General features: G+C 44.9%; 1 protein-coding gene and 1 long non-coding RNA gene across 10 annotated transcripts in view; both read left to right on the top strand.

The window, feature by feature from the left end:
* mctp1a (multiple C2 domains, transmembrane 1a) overlaps nt 1–16,412 on the top strand; it is a 576,914-nt gene that overhangs the window by 481,710 nt on the left and 78,792 nt on the right. The gene's annotated exons all lie outside the window — the stretch shown is intronic.
* LOC144694800 (uncharacterized) lies at nt 5,348–7,004 on the top strand. The gene is made up of 3 exons (XR_013579827.1): nt 5,348–5,425; nt 6,111–6,267; nt 6,896–7,004. It is a non-coding gene; the product is annotated as an uncharacterized LOC144694800 (long non-coding RNA).

The following is a 16,412-nucleotide window of genomic DNA, read 5'->3' as shown; positions in this document are numbered from 1 at the left end:
CCACCCAAACTGATTCTACATCTTGATCTTCTGAACTAAGATCCTCTCTTACTAAAGTACTGATCCCATTCTTTATTAATACTGTTACCCCATCTCCTTTTCTTTTTTGCCTATCCTTCCTAAATGTCGAATACCCTTGAATATTCAGTTCCCAGCCTTGGTCACCCCGCAACTGCCTGTCCATAATGGCAATTAGATTATACTCATTCACTTCTACTGTGCCTTCAGTTTCGTCTATTTTGTTGTGAATTCTGCGTGCATTCAGATAGAGTGCCTTTAATTTTGCCTTTGTAACATTTTTCCATTTTTTGATGCTGGCCTTTGTTTCTGCTGCCTTCCAATTTCACTTCTTACTTTTCTTCCTACCATTACCACCTTTGCTTCTCTCCTATCTGAATTCCCTTTCAGGTTCCCATCCCCTTGCCAAGCTAGTTTAAATCCTCCCCAACAGCACTAGTAAATCTCCCTGTGAGGATATTGGTCCCGGCCTTGCTGATGTGTAACGCGTCCTTGTACAGGTCCCACCTGCTTCAGAACCAGTCCCAATGCTTCAAAAAACTAAAGCCCTTCCTCCTGCACCATCTCTCCAACTACACATTCTTTCGCCTATATTTCTATTTCTGTACTCACTGGCACATGGCATTGGGAGTAATCCTGAGATTACTGTCTTTGAAGTCCTGCTTTTTAATCTCTTTCCTAGCTCTCTAAAATATGCTTTCAGGACATCATCGCTCTTTCTACTTATGTCATTGGTACCGATATGGACCATGATCTCTAGCTGTACATCCTCTGTCCATAAGAATATCCTGCAGCTGTTCAATGATATCTTTGACGCTGGCATGAGGAAGGCAACATATTATTCTGGAGTCACGTCTACAGCCACAAAAATGTCTGTCTGTTCCCCTAAGTATTGAATCCCCTACCACTATTGCTCTTCCACTCTTCTTCTTCCCCTCCTGTGCAGCTGAGCCACCCATGGTGCCATGGACTTGGCTATGGCTGTACTCCTTTGGGGAAGTATCACCCTCACCAGTATCCAAACCGGAAAACTATTTGGTGAGTGTGATGGACTTGGGACTCCTGCACTACCTGCTTGGTCCTCCTAGACTGTCTGGTGGTCACCCAATTCTCTCTTTGCCTGTACTCTCCTAACCTACAGTGTGACCATTTCCCTAAATGTGCTATCCACATAGTTCTTAGCCTCACAGATGTGCCACAGCTGTCACTCGAGTTCTGAAACCTGGAGCTCCGGTTTCTGCAGCTGCTGACACTTCCTGTACACGTGGTCGCCTAGGACATGGAAAGCATCCATAATTTCCCACATGACACAGGATGTGCATTCCATTCAGCCAAGCTGCCCTGGCTTGCCTTGCCTTTACTTTACAGACTAGTTGTCATAAATTGGAAACTAGAAAGTATAATTTCTCACCAGCTACTCCTCAAACAGCTCCTTCCCACGTGCTGATGTCACTTTTTATTCCTGACATTACTTTCACACTCTGCTTGTGCTCCATTCCCGCTGGCCACTTTTTATGCACCACCGAGCGATCATTCATTCCCGCTGCTCTGCTCTCCACTTGAAGTCTCACTTTCTCCTCTGCTTTTTCTGCCCAATTCAGCCCTTGCTTTTCCCAACTGCTCTTCAAGTGAAATACTGCATTCTCTACCACTTTCTATGCCCCGCTCAGATCTTGCTCCTTCTTGCCACTCTCCAAGGTAAGATAACTAGGAAATACTCTATTTCCCTGTGATGCCACATGTTGATTTTTCTTTTAGAATGTGGGTTCTGACTGTCTCCTGGTTACAGGATAGCCCCACTGCTCTCACTGTTTCCCAAAGTGAAAGTCTCACTCTCTCTGACTATTTTTAAGCCCTGCTGCACTTGCTGTTTCCCAAAGTCAAAGAACTGAAGTTGGTTGGACCTATTAATGATTTAGTGTTGTGGTACAGCAAAATTTCAAAATACTCCTTGGAAGTCTAGTAAACAATGAAAAAGATCATAATAGAGTTCAAGCGGACATGGGCTGTTGAAATGGGCAGATGCAATTCAATACAGGAAGCTGTGAGGTAAAACTTTTGGTAAGAAGTTTGAGGAGAGAGAATACAAGCCAATTGATATAGCTTTAAAGGAGGTACAAGAAGAGAGAGATCTGAGGTGTTTGTTCACAAATATTTGAAGGTGACAGAACAGGTTAACAAAGCAATTAATAAAGCATTTGGGATCCTGACCTTCATAAATAGAGGTAAAGGGCGGAATCGTCCCCTCCTGCCAGCAACGGGGTCCATGGCAGGTGGGGCGGACAATATGGCAGGAGCTGAAAAATCGATTTCCCGATGGTGGGAACCTGAGGCGCCAATCATCATGGCAGGTTGCCATTCCCACCAGAGACCATCAGGAAACTGTTTTGCATTTCATTGTTGGGATTCAAATGAACACCTAACCAGAATTGTTCACCCCTGCCCACCCTCCAATCACCCACCCCGCCAGCAGGGTTTTACATCGGTTCAGAACACGTCCAGATTAATGTGGTGTGCACATGACAGGACTTGCCTGGATGGAGGCCTGGAGTATATGGTGAAGTCTCGCGATGATGGACCCTGGAGCAGCATGTAGACCATCGAGAGGGTTTGAGCAAGTGGACCATCGAGCAACTGGAGCATTGAGCAAATGAACCATCGTGCAGCTGGACCTTCAAGCAAGTGGACCATCGAGCAAGTGAAACATTGAGCAGCTTGAGCATCGAGCAATTGGGCCATCGAGCAAGCGGACCATCGAGCAGCTGGAGCATCGATATACCGATGTACAGCTGCAGCAGGTAATGGGGCACATCGATGGACTTTGTGGTTGGGAGGGGAAGAAGACGGGGTGGAGAGGCACAAAGACATCAAAAGTGGCAGGGGAGAGATTGAAATCTTGCCGGAGTCTTGAATGTATGTGGAGCTGTCCCAGCGCCTTTTAAATATGGCGCTCAGATATGACAGCAGAGCGTGTGACATCCTGTCCTCCCCACCGTGAGAAACATCGGGAAAACCCCAGCATTCTGTGATTCAGCGCGATTTCCCACTGGGCTCCACAACTGAAAACACTCTCGCTTCCAGCCCCCTGGAAAGGACAATTCCACCCAAAGAGGACAAAAGTCAAGAAGTTATGCTGGAGTTTTGCATCCAAGTCTGGGCACCACACTTTAGTAAGGATGTGACCTTTGGAAATGGTGCAGAATATATTTACTAGAATGATTCCAGGGATGAATAATTGCAGTTATGTGGCTCCTGGAAAAGCTGGGGCTGTTCTCTTTCAAGCAGGGAAGACTAGGAGGAGGTTTGATTGGGTTTTTGAAACCATGATGGGTTTAGATAGAGAAGATAAAGAGAAACTATTCAAGTAGCTGAAGGGTTGAGAACTAACGAGCACAAATTTAAAGAGATTGTCAAAAGCATCCAAAACGATATGAGGAAAAGCCTTTTTACACAGTGAATGGTTAGGATTTGAAATGCACTGTTGGAAACAGTGTGGATACAGATTCTATAATAGCCTACAAAAGAAATTGGATAAATACTTCAAGGAGAACAAATTGCAGGGAAATGGCAAAAGAGCGGGGATGTGGGATTAACTGGATTACTCTTTAAAAGAATTGTCACTGGCATGATGTGCTCAATGGCTTCTTTCTGTGCTGTATTTTTCTCTGATTCTATGAATTTTAAGCTAAAAAGAAAATCAGCCTGTAAAACATATACATTATTATATATTATCATACACTTGGTATGCTAGGGAGAAAGGTGGCAAATTTGTAATGTCACTGGACTAATAATCCAGAGACCCAGGATCTAAATGATCCAGGAATTAAAAGCTAGTCTCAGTGATGGTGACCATGAAACTATCATCGATTATCATAAAAACCCAACTGGTTAACTAATGTCCTTTAGGGAAGGAAATCTGCCATCTTTAGCTGGTCTGTCTGAACTGCCACTTGAAAAGGTCTAGCAAGCCATTCACTTCAAGGGCAGTTAAGGATGGGCAACAAATGCTGGCCTTGCCAGTGACGCCCACATACCATGGCCTGAATTTTTCAGCCGGCAGGAGTGGGCGGGGGCGGTCATGAAGCTGACCACCGCCTGCGATCAGCTCCACGCCACCATTTTACGCGGGCGGGCCAATTAAGGCCCGCCCAGTGTAAGACGCGAGCCGTAACGCTCAGCGCTACCTGTGTGGGCAGGGGGAGGAGGGAGAGTTGGGGCATGAAAGAGCATTTCAATCTCCCTGAGGCACACGAGATGGGACATGTTTTAATATTTCAGAAAAAGTTTTTACTTAGTAAATAAAAACTTTAGGAAACCTCATCTCGCTCGAGAATGAGGTTTCCTAAAAAATGTAAAGGCTGCTTGGGCTTTTCACCTGCTCGCCAACCTTAAGGTTGGACAGGCAGTGTAAACAATAATGATGCTAATTAATTCCTTAATGGCCTTAATAGGCCATTTAAATATTGGCGGGCGCGCAGCCAACTCCAGCACATGGCTACCGAACAAAACATCACGAGGCAGCACGCCTGACGTCATCGCACAGCATTTTACGCGCCAGCGTGTTTAGCCCGCCCCCGCACGCTGACTGAAAAATGCAGGCCCATGAAAGAATTTTAAAATGTCCTCTCTAGAATTGTAAATGAAAGACATCTATTAGGACTAGATTAAAAGCTCAAATGTGTGATACTGTTATAGATATTATTTCCGACATTTTGACCTTTTCTTCTTCTTTTATCTAATAATGATACCTGGTAATTTGCTCCCAGGTTTCCATAATCACATATCTCCAGAGGTGCCATCTACCATCTTTCCTTCCCCTTTCAACATGGTGAAACATTTAGTTTTGCTCAACGCATTCTCTTTACAGGTTGGTCAAAATGAGAAAGTCATCTTGCAGAAAAAAATACAGACATGAAGCAACACCTTAACTCTCAGCAGCACAATATAGTTTATCAGTTCCACCATGAAGCCAAAAGCAAATTGTAGTTAAGGGAAACAAAGTCAGCCTTTCTGGAGCACTGATTCACACAGAATTTAATTCCACAATGTAAGATGGGGACAAGTGGCAACCTGTTCTTTTATCCTGCTTCCTAACAGTAGTACCATTCACAAACCTTCTGTTAATTATCTTTTTATTTGTGGTATTAATATTAATATAACTGTTAACATGTGTATGGAGGACCTGCAGGGTATGTGTAGCGTGCAGTAGGGAAGTTGGGATTGGATTTATAAAGGTAATGTTTCTTCACCACGATCGAATGCAGTAGTCAGGTTAAAAGATTTCATATTTGCTGCACATGACTCCGGAGGGATTTTTTTCCTTTTTTACAGGCATTATTTTTTCTTGTAGTTTCACAATAAATTGGAGTTCACTGTGCAACAAATTTGTCTATTCTAGTGCTAGCAGGTAGAAACTCTTTTTCATTACTCCTCTGTTTGTTCATGCTGAAAAATATTAAGGTCAGGTCAGAGGCTTTTTAAAAGATGAAAGTAAAAGATTAATAAATGTGCCAAAGCCTCATTTTAATTGAAGCTGAAGCATATGCTGCAAGTATGTGAAATATGTCCCAGATGTTTAACCTTGGCCTGTGACTCTGCTCTCCCTGTGCAGCACAAGGCACCCATTAGTCGTGTAACCTTTGTACTCGGGGGTAAATGGGGTATTACATGGCACAAAACTCACACACCTGTTTTCCATTCAATAAGGACCCCTCACAGGCATCACATAAGCCCCTGCATGTGTTTTCACTTAGCAGATTATTGACTGATTGTGAAAAGTGTCTTTCTTGGAGCCAATGTAGATATTAGTCACTTAGTCACAATGAAAGAGTAAGTCAGTGGTTAATTGATGAGAGCTGACTCCGTAAATTGGAACAAGTAACTGAAAAAGAAGCCTTGTGTTTTGAGAGTTGTTCACGGGCTTTAGAATAATTTGAATTTAAAGCTATTAGAGTAGTGGTAGCAGAAAATATATAATAGAATTAATGGGTTTAATTATTTAGTACTTACTTTGTGTTATGATTACGATATTTTGGATGTAAAGGCCAAAATCTTCCAATCAGGATCGTAAATCTTTTTCCAACCCTGATCAGACAAAAAAATGCACGTTTACCTTCCTCCAATATATGAGTGATCTTCCAATGGAGGAACCTCCACATCTGCCCCAGTACAGAATACCTCGGAGGGAGCAGTGCAGAGAACATGTGGAGAGCCATACCCCCTTTTTATGGCAATAGCTGCCGTATTCCGGTAAGTAAACAGTTTAAATGTATCAAAGCCACTTTGAAAACAGCTATGAAGAAAAGGTAAGTGTGTAAGGTAAGTGGGTAAGGGGGTAGGGTGGCAGGTGGGTAGGGTGGTAGGTGGGTGAGATGGGTAAGGTTTCAGGTGGATAGGTGGGTGAGGCGTGTAAGGTGGCAAGTGGGTGAGTGGGTAGGCGGGTCAGGGTGTCTGGTTGGGTTGGGGGCCAGCCAGGTCGGCGGGGGCGTCGCGTCAGGTTGGGGGCTAGTCAGGTCAGTTCGGGGGCTAGCCAGGTCAGGTTGGGGTCTAGTCAGGTTGGGTTGAGGGGAGTCAGGTCGTGAGCTAGTCAGGTTGGGTTGGGTAGTTGGGGGGTTTCAGGGGGATAGTTGGGGTGGAGGATTCTGGATAGCTGTGGAATTTGGGGTTCAGTCCATGGGGGAGCGGTTAGTCAGGGGATCAGGGGAAAGTTGAGGGGGGTGGTCAAGGGGGGAGTCAGAGGGTCAGCGTGAGTGATTGGGGGTCATTTTATAGTTACCCAGGAGTTAGACTAGGTTTTTTCTGTCTAACATTCCCTGGTAAGTTTGTCAGAACCATCCAATGTTCTTAGACTCTAACTCAAAATTGGAGTCTTTTTCAGAGGGTCACAGGGAGCAGGAAAATCGCCCATCAGAAGTTCAAACTTCCTGGGCAATTCCAGCGGTGTCCTTGCATTGGGACTTCCGAGGGATCCCATAGCGCATTTTCCAGGGTATGTCCGGTCTCCAACTATCCAGGGACTGGAAGATCTGGGTCATTGTATATGAATGCATTACAATGCATCAGTTCTATGTAGTGTATAATGTATTATGGAGCATGCCATATAGAAACATTTGTGATTAGTAGATGAGATTGGCTGTTCCACTGGTTGGTGGTTTTCTGTTCTATTCATTACCCTGACTGGGGTGCAGAGGGAGCACCTGTAAAATTCCCTGGGTGACCTTCTCACCACCCTCCCACCTGCCCCTGACTTGTCCACAATTTTATTTGGCGGGTGAGACCTAGGGCAGAAATACGCCCTAGTTGAGGCCCTTAAGTGGCCAATTGATGGCGAGGTGAGAATCCGCGCCATCCAAAAATCCTGCCTAAGGAATTTCCTGCTAACGGAAATATTAAAACTGGTCACATTTCTGTGTAAAGTCCTCTATAACTAGTTCTAAGGACTTTCTGGTACTCCACATCATCTGTATCTCTACATTATTTTATATTTCTGATTATTTTAGTGTATTCATGAATGAAAAAACAAGAAAGAAAGACTTACATTTATATAGCACTTTTCATAATAAACCAGACGTATCAAAGTACTTGCAGGCAACGAAGTACTTGCCCAGAAGGAAAATACAGTAAAAACTGGGAAATAAGAATACTGGTCCGAACTGGTCGTGTATACCTTAAAATGGAACACCAGTAAAACCTGGGAAATTGGTCTGAACTGTTTTTTACCTTCTGGGTTTGAAGCATAATCACTATTGGTAGGGCAACAACTTCCATTTATATAATGCCTTTAACGTCATAATATGTCCCAAAATGCTTCTCAGGTGAATTATTGAGCAAAATTTGACACTGTGCCACTTAAAGAGATATTGGAACAGATGACCAAAAACTTGGCCAAAGTGACTTAAAGGAGGAAAGAGAGGTAGAGAGGGAAGGGAGGTTTAGGGAGGGTAGTTCAGAGCTTAGGGCCTTTGTAACTAAAAGCACATCCACCAATGGTGGAGCAATAAAAATCGGAAATGCTCAAGAGGGCAGAATTAAAGCACTGCAGATACCTCAAATGGTTATGGGGCTGGAAGAGATTACAGAGATAGGGGGAGTAAAGTCAAATACACAAATGTGTCCAGAAAACTAAAAAGAATTTGCAGTAAATGTGATATTTGTCAATATTTTGAGATCCAGCATTCTCTATTGAGAAAGCAACATTGCAGCGATCCAACCCATGTAGAGCTATTGAAGCATCTCGCAAACTTGTTTTCACTATAGGTAGATCCATGCTGGTTGTTTTCATTAAATTATAGTAATGGAGACCAAGGGAGGAATCAGCCTAGATTTGCACTAAGTGCGAAAGCAGGAGAGTAAAACGACATTTTGCCTGCTGGCCACAATGGCCGTAAGGTCCCAAACCTGCCACATTAATTATGCATTCCCAGGAAATACACCATTTCCAAGGCAGGTGGACTCTCATTCGCCTGCCACGCCATCACCTCGCCGCTTCATCACACCGGATGCCATATTTAAAGTGCAGCCGTGCGCACACATCCCAGTGCTTCCAGCCCAGAACTGCTGCATGGAATACATGGCCCTGAAAGGCAAAAAGACTGCAGCCCCCCCCCCCCCCCGCCAAGACCGCTTCAATAACACATCCCTTGAGTGCCTTTTGGATGTAGGAGAGGCTGACCGTGATGTCTTCTACCCCCCGCTCTGGCCGCAGGATGGGCAGTAACATCACCAATCTGGCTTGGGAAGTGGTGGCAGCAGTGGTCAGTCCAATGCCGTGCAAAAGAGGATAGCCACCCAGTACCACAATAGGATGAATGGTCTCCTCAGTTCCGCCAGGGTAATTTACTCTTCTCATCACTCTCAACTCACACACTCACATCCACAGGAACCTCACTCACTGTCAGTTCATGGGACATCACCATCCACTCACCACCCACACATGACGGGCATACTTATCATCTGGCCTGGCAGACGTCCCATTTACACTCTCTCCATCTCTATTTATGCAGGACAAGCTGGCATACAACAACAGGGAGAGGTTGCGACCGGTGGAGGAATGCCTGAAATCAAGGTCCACACGGACTTTGAAAACAGAGCTATCCAGCTGGCCGGCGAGGATCTGGACCATTCCTGTGCTGCTGGTGAGGTTGGTGGTGCTCAAGCAAGTGAGGACCCAACACTGCAACATCCATCAGTCAGCCATGCTGTGCGTGACGTGTCCTCTTTAACAGGCCGCTGCCATGCACTAATTATCTCTCCTTGCTTTTACAGGCACAGCTGGGAAACAGCTGATGGAGTCCATGACCCAGGGCTTCCAACCAAGCCCAGAAGAAACCTCTGAAGAGAAATCTGAAGGCACCCACCCTTGAAGTCCTGTCACAGCGCTCACCCACACCCTCCACCAGCGCAGAGACACATACACCTTGGTGGGACCTAGCTTTGGAGTAGCCTCGGGATCACAATCTCGTGAGCACATCTCACTATCTGATCCACAGCAGGCGGAGGCAGGGACTTCCCAGGTCCCCGGTACTCAGAGGACAGTAGGAGGCCAGAAATCTGCTGAGTCCGAGTCAGATGATGAGCCTCTGGACTTGGTCATGTCACAGTTGCTGAAGCTGCAAAGGCAAACTTGGGAACATCAGGAAGGGATGTCCGCTGCACTCTTCAGATTGCAAGGCACAATGGAGGAGTCCGTGCGCCTTCAGGCTGAGGTGATAGCGCCAGCATGCCAGTGCACCAAGGTCAACACTAGTAGGATGGCAGCTGCCATGGAGACCTTGGTCCAGGGCGTTGCTCCTGCAATGCTGCACGGGCTCAACTCCATCACTGACGCCATAGTCGGCCTCCAACAGTGTATATGTGAGAGGTCTGCAGAGCAGCCCGATCTCACTCCAGCTACCCCTTCTCCTCAAGGAGTCAGCCAAGGGCCCTTGGACACCCATATGGAGGAGGATCAGCAGGTGCACCTCCCCGGGCCATCCATCAGGTGACTCCGGGAGTGTCCGGCCCATTTGAATCCCCTCTTCCTGTGACCTCAGCAGCTCCAACTCCACAGGCCGAGGAGGGTGCCACTGCCACACAGCAGGAGCCTGAAAGCAGGCCGGACCCCTTCAGGTCTCAGCCCTCCAGAGGATGCCCAAGGTCATCCCAGACAGGGCTTGGCAGTCAGCAGGCTGCAGAATGTCTCTCTGCCTATAGCTCCTTGTTCTGATGGGCAGTGTTCGTGTCACATAGATGTGAAACCTTTCTGCACAAGTTAAAGGCAGGTGCCTCAGTCCAGGGCCACTTCCCTGTGCTTTGTGCAGCCTTCAGACCAAATCGATGGCCCGGCCTCACACCCCCTGGACATATTACTGATGCCTGCATTTCGACGGTGCTTATCATTGCTGCAAGAATGTAGTGGGCAGGAGTCACAGCATTCCATCATTCTCTCTCAGTGCTCTCAGCACGTTTGGGGCTGGCCGCCATCTCTTCAGCATCTGTGACCAGTGACACTGTGCTCCGAATTGGGTCAGGTGCTGAAGGCAGACAAAGGATCAGATGCTTTTAAAGTTTCATGGCTGCAACTCTATGATATGACCCTGATCACAGAGCGCAAGCGAGCTGCCCTCGTCCAGACAAGAGCCAGACATTCTCAAATGCTCTGTGAAGATCGACGGAGTCTCCTCACTGCATGTCGTCATCATCCTCCTGCAATTGAGTGACTATTGGGGCCTTCACTGCATGTCCATGAGAGGAGCATTATCACACAGGGTATGTGTGCTGCCATAAGCCAGACCGGAGTCGAACATTCATAAGTGCAATGTAAGGATCTAATGGTGTCTCTTAACTGCATGTCATCATCATCTGCCACAAATCTAGCAGTTATGAGAGCCTCTCAAGCATGCCTGCCTTGTCTGGCCAATGTGAGGGCCTCATCCCCATCATTATTGCCTTTGAGGACCCCCTCACCCTCATCCCCATTGACATCCTCCTTATTGGAAGAGACTTCTACATCTTCTATCTCCTCCTCAGCCAGCTCCTCTCCCCGTTGCATCACCAGGTTGTAAAGGGGGCAGCAAGCGACGACAATGCGTGACACTCTATGTGGATTATATTGCAGGGCCCCACCATACCAGTCCAGGCATCAGAACCTCATCTTCAGCATCCCGATGGTCTTCTCCTCCAAGTTGCAGCATGAGCCTCGTTATACTGTCGCTCTGCTGCAGTCTGAGGCCACCGCACAGGTATCATCAGCCACGTCCTCTGCAGGTAGCCATCCACCCCAAGGAACCATCCCTGCAGCCCCTGTGGGCTCTGGAAGACTTCAGGGACCTGTGACCGACTGAGAATGTAGGAGTCGTGCACAATCCCTGGAAACTGTGCGCAGACCTGCAGGATGCGTTTGTGGTGGTTGCACACCAGCTGCACATTCAGTGAATGGAAACGCTTGCGGTTGACATAGTTGAGCGCGTGTTGCAGTGGTGATCTAAGCCCCAGGTGAGTGCAGTCGTTCGCACCCTGCACCTCTGAGAAACCCGAGATCTGGGCAAATCCAATTGCTCTTGCATCCTGGCTGTCCTGGTCCCAGGCGAAATGCACAAAGTTGTGTGCCCTCGCGAAGATGGCATCCGTGACCTCATGGATATGTTTGTGGGTGGAGGCTTGTGATATCCCACAGAGGTCACCTGTGGAGCCTTGAAAGGAGCCACTAGCGTAGAAATTGAGTGCTGCTGTCGCTTTCACGGCCACTGGCAGTAGATGCCCTCCATGTCTCTGTGGCACCAAATCCTGCAGCAGGTGGCAGATGTGACCGAGCAGTTCCCTTGACATGCGCAGTCTTCGGTGACACTGGTTCTCAGTCATCTGCAAGAATGAAAGGCGGCATCTATAGACGCTGGGTCTAGCTAGGCGCCGACCAGCGATGACTCGCTGTAGCTCTTCAGTGGCGCATGCGGGAGACTCAGCCGCCCCTTGTTCCAGAGTGTGCTGCTCCTCCCTCTGCACTTCCAGGCGTTTCAGTGGCTCTCTTCTCTGTCGTCTTTTCTCTCTGTATGAGAGCCACGAGCCATACAACTAGATCATCAGGCTCCATGATCCTGATATATTCCTCCTGCAGGCGAAAGAGTGAGATGCGTGGGTTAACATGGGTGTGCTAAGAACCTGTCTTGGTTAAGTCTGAAGGCCCCCTAATGCATCGTGGAGAGTGCTGGCCACCATTTGGATGGCAAAAGTTTAGTGCGCTGCATGGCTGCCCGAAACCCCACCCATTTCCACCCCACTCCACCTGACCAATTGGCACAGCTTTGCCCATTGGATTGCATGCTGTGCTCTCAGCTCAGACACAGGCGTTCTTCTATCCCCCACTGCAAAGCTGTGCTGTTAGCTTGAACCATGGGGGAGACTGGTCCAAACCGGATACTGACATTGCAAAGGGCTGTGAGTGCCTCCACCAGTGACTGCTCCATGGCCAGCTTTCACAAGGAGATTGAATAACATGCGCACTTGTCCCAACTGTTCTGCAGTCACCTCATTAGTTTGCAGTCTGTGCCTGAGGGGTGAAAAGTTCTGGAGCATTTGGTGGCACTTTGATACCTCTGCGTTGCTTGGGCAGATAAGCTAGAGGCCCGACTCCAATCATATCAATGTGGCTGCGCCTGAACTGTCTCAGCTGCAGAGGAAAGGTCATTTTATACAAGGTTTCCCTAATTTGTGGCCGCTTCCCTCCCCTACACCCTGTCACCCCGCATGTGGTGTGCGCTGCCTTCAACCGCAGGGCAGCCTTTGCCCCCCCAAGCAAAGCCGCCTCAACTGCAGGGCAGCCTTTGTCTCCCCTCCCCTCTCCCCCACTAAAGTTGCCTCAATCTTGAAGTCCAACTGGCGACTCGGACGAGCGCTGCACAATATTGCTGTGCATTCACCTCCGAGTTCCCCTCAAAGTGTAGCCCGCCGAGTGCAGGCCTTTTATATGCTGTTGTGAAACACATCGGCTTGCAATCATACCGACGTGGGCAGATGGCCCAGACCCAGATGATTCCGGTGGGCTGGCCATATAATGATATGCTGATGTATTACAATGAGGTTCCCAACGTCCGATGGCAGGAAACACGGCCCTCCATTAGCGGGCGGAGCAGACGATTGCCAACTGGTTTCACAACGTCGCGAAATCAATTTGTGGCCTTCTCACCATATTGTCCGCTCACACCACCAAGCATGCCCAACGCAACAGGCACAGAAAATCCTGGTCCAAGAGTCAAGAATGCCACTTAAAAATCATTTTCTTTAAAAATTGCAATCACTCCCAATTAAGCTCTGCTGCTCAGCGGAGCTACATTCAGTATACTTTGTTCTACAGTAAAAACAGTCTAAGTAAACTTAGATGACCTCAGCCAGCAATACTACTACTCAGTGTAAATACTTTGACAACACTGATGCTACACTGCTGAAATAAAATAAAAATGTTACATACCCGTATAGTGTCAGACTGAAACAGGTGAATGCAGTTAGCCTTAAGAATAATAGCACTTCAAATCATCAAGTTAGAAATGAAAATAATATTTATTGGGGATTGAATCACAATATGGAATAGTCATTCTGAGGATACGTTATTAATTTCCTGTCTAAAATTCTTGCTTCTGTAGATTTGCATTCAATGTTAAAATGCATCTACTAAGCTATTCCATTGAATTTTACGGTCAGGGCACAGCGAGAGCCTTAGGCTGGATGACATTTATATGTATCTCCTTCAGGCTTTTTATTACAAGAACTAAGTACCAATGTAAGTCATCTCAATGACCAAATCACCCAGTGAATCAGTTTCCGGCCTAAAGATATTAAAACAAAATCTCAACTAAACCAACCAAAGCGGTTGTATACTGTTTGAGCACTGGCATCTTGGGTTATGTTGTCCTCAGTTGTATCACAGCAATGTTATGCACTGTCTATGTTAGCTATTCAATATATTTTGTATCATCACATTACTGATTTGTGTACTTGTAGAGTAAATGAGGTGAGGAGCAAGATGTTTTCATACAGACTTTTGAAGGAACTAGAAAGTCCTGTGTCACATTCTTTTTTGTTGATAAAACCAGCAGTTGTTCAAAGCTGGACAAACACCAATTATATCTGATTTGCATGCATGGTGGACAAGCTCTGCAAGAAAGAATTAGTGACGTATTTTACTAGTATTACAAGGCATTAATTGAATGTAAAAGATATAGGAATAATTCATTTTTTTAATTAACTTCTGTTCATGAAGAAAATTGTCCTTGGTGTTACATTTTGGAAAATTAAGCCTCATAAAAATGCCTATAGAACCGAGGATAAAGATCAGGTGATTTAAAGATGCTCGTGGCAGAAGTAAAATTTTCCAGCCTTGTCATATTTAGCATTTGGCCTGGTCATATTTAGCATTTGGAGCAGTATCACTGAAATAATGAACTAATAAGCAGCTGTAGAAGACTGATAATGCAATATTTGTACTGATCAGCTGCTGATTGGTACAGCTGGCATGTGTTCGTCTTACACATCAGGCTTTCTCTGCCTGCAGGACGGGTCTGTGAGGTAGCCTTTCACTTATTTGACCTTTGTACTCAGAATTTCTTAATCTGAGGCTTCAGATTTCAAACCTGGCAATTATATTGCTTTTTAATGGATTACATTAGAGAAATGTGTTGGCTTTGAGCAGAAACATATAACATCAAATCAGATCAATATCCACAGACAACTATAAAAGAAAAAGTGAAATATGGAATTACAGCCTTACTTATCTCCAGATAACACATGGAAAAATAAACTCACAAAGCTGACATATTCCCCTGACTCCTCAGATATAATTTAATATGATAGTTGTCAGTAAATGGAGTGTTACAGGATTACGCTAATGCTTTTTGAAACAAGAGCAAAGTTGATTTAAGGCAGGAGGATATCCTATTTTCTTTACCTGAGATAAGTACATTTCAAATATGGGAAATAGATGCAGATTTATTATTGGCTAACTCAAGGGCCAAAACAATGATGCTTTGAAAATTCAAATAACAGCTAAATTTTGGAACATTGTGATTTGATAACAATTACAAATAAATGTTGCAAGCTGGACTTTTTATTTGATTGGGATATCCTATTTGGAATGCACATAACTATTTTATTAGAAACATATTTGGATCTTTCTGGCAAAATTAATGCATCTTTTGTTGAACAAACCCCACAGTAGGTGAAGCTGAAAAAATATCAGGCTATTTCTTTATGCACTGAACCCTAATAATTTTACAGGGATTCTTTGAAAGTAGTTTTCTTACCAGCCAGTAATCGATTACAGCTTTCATTCTGCCTACATTTACACTAGAATTTTCATATACTTTAACCATAAATCTCATTGCATTTAGGTAATAGTTTCTATAGCAGTTATTACAATCACATTATTTTGCCAACATCTGTTGTTATGTTTTCTTTTAGCATTTAAAACTGACTTGTAACTAACTCTACAGGCTGACCTCTAAAAGAGTGTGTCTTGTATATGTCCAAATATTTAGCAAGCTTCACAAATATAGCCCAGTTGGGACTTCACATTGGTGACAGTGCAGCTAATTCTTCTAGTAAAAATAATGGCAAAGATGTAACAAGCTGATTAAATATTGAGTCCAAACAATGAATAGTGCCACTGAAATTTGAAATCAAGCTTATTCCAATGTTAAGAAGATTTCTTTTCACACTAATGCCTATTATATTATCAAATTCAAAGGGCTATTGTTGCCTGGAAAATTCTTTTAAAAGGCAGTTTATCAAATTACTAGATAGAAGTATGTAATGACAAGATAGCTTCAGTTTTTAATGCATTTACAAATGTAACATTGAATCCAAAAGGAGAAATTTTAAACATACAACACGGAAGTGCTTCCAGGATCAGCTCCATTTGTAAAATGGCTTAATTAAGAGTAATGATAATCAGGCTTAGACAGTACCAGTTAAGAATTGTTGCCTTGGAAATGGTCAAGTGACAGAAGTAGCCGGTGTAAATAAAAGGCTGTTCAACAAATGCTGTAAGATGAAATCAGTAGAGCCCAGTTTAATTAAAGATGTAAATTAGATTCAGTGTGGGAAATGAGCAATGGAAATATGGCTATCATGGGATATTTTTGACAACATGATAATCTGGAAATAACACAATATTTTGATGACAGCTGGATATAAGCCAATGCTTGTTATTACCATTACTATCACTCTGATATAGAGATGGGGCACAAATGAATAAATGCAAAAGTAACCTTTTAGTTGTTATATAACCTTTTAGTTGTTATACAAATACATTACCCTTCATCTATGAAAGACATTGCTTTATGTTTACATCTAAAACAGAATTGTACTGCTAATTCTATTTTATGCAGTAGGAAAACTACAGTACTTATTACACACTCTTCTCATTC

This window comes from Cetorhinus maximus, chromosome 2, assembly GCF_964194155.1.
Source record: "Cetorhinus maximus chromosome 2, sCetMax3.hap1.1, whole genome shotgun sequence".
In the NCBI taxonomy this organism is placed as follows: domain Eukaryota; kingdom Metazoa; phylum Chordata; class Chondrichthyes; order Lamniformes; family Cetorhinidae; genus Cetorhinus; species Cetorhinus maximus.
The sequence above is the reverse complement of the archived record's forward strand: the minus strand, read 5'-3'. Positions and strand labels throughout refer to the sequence as shown.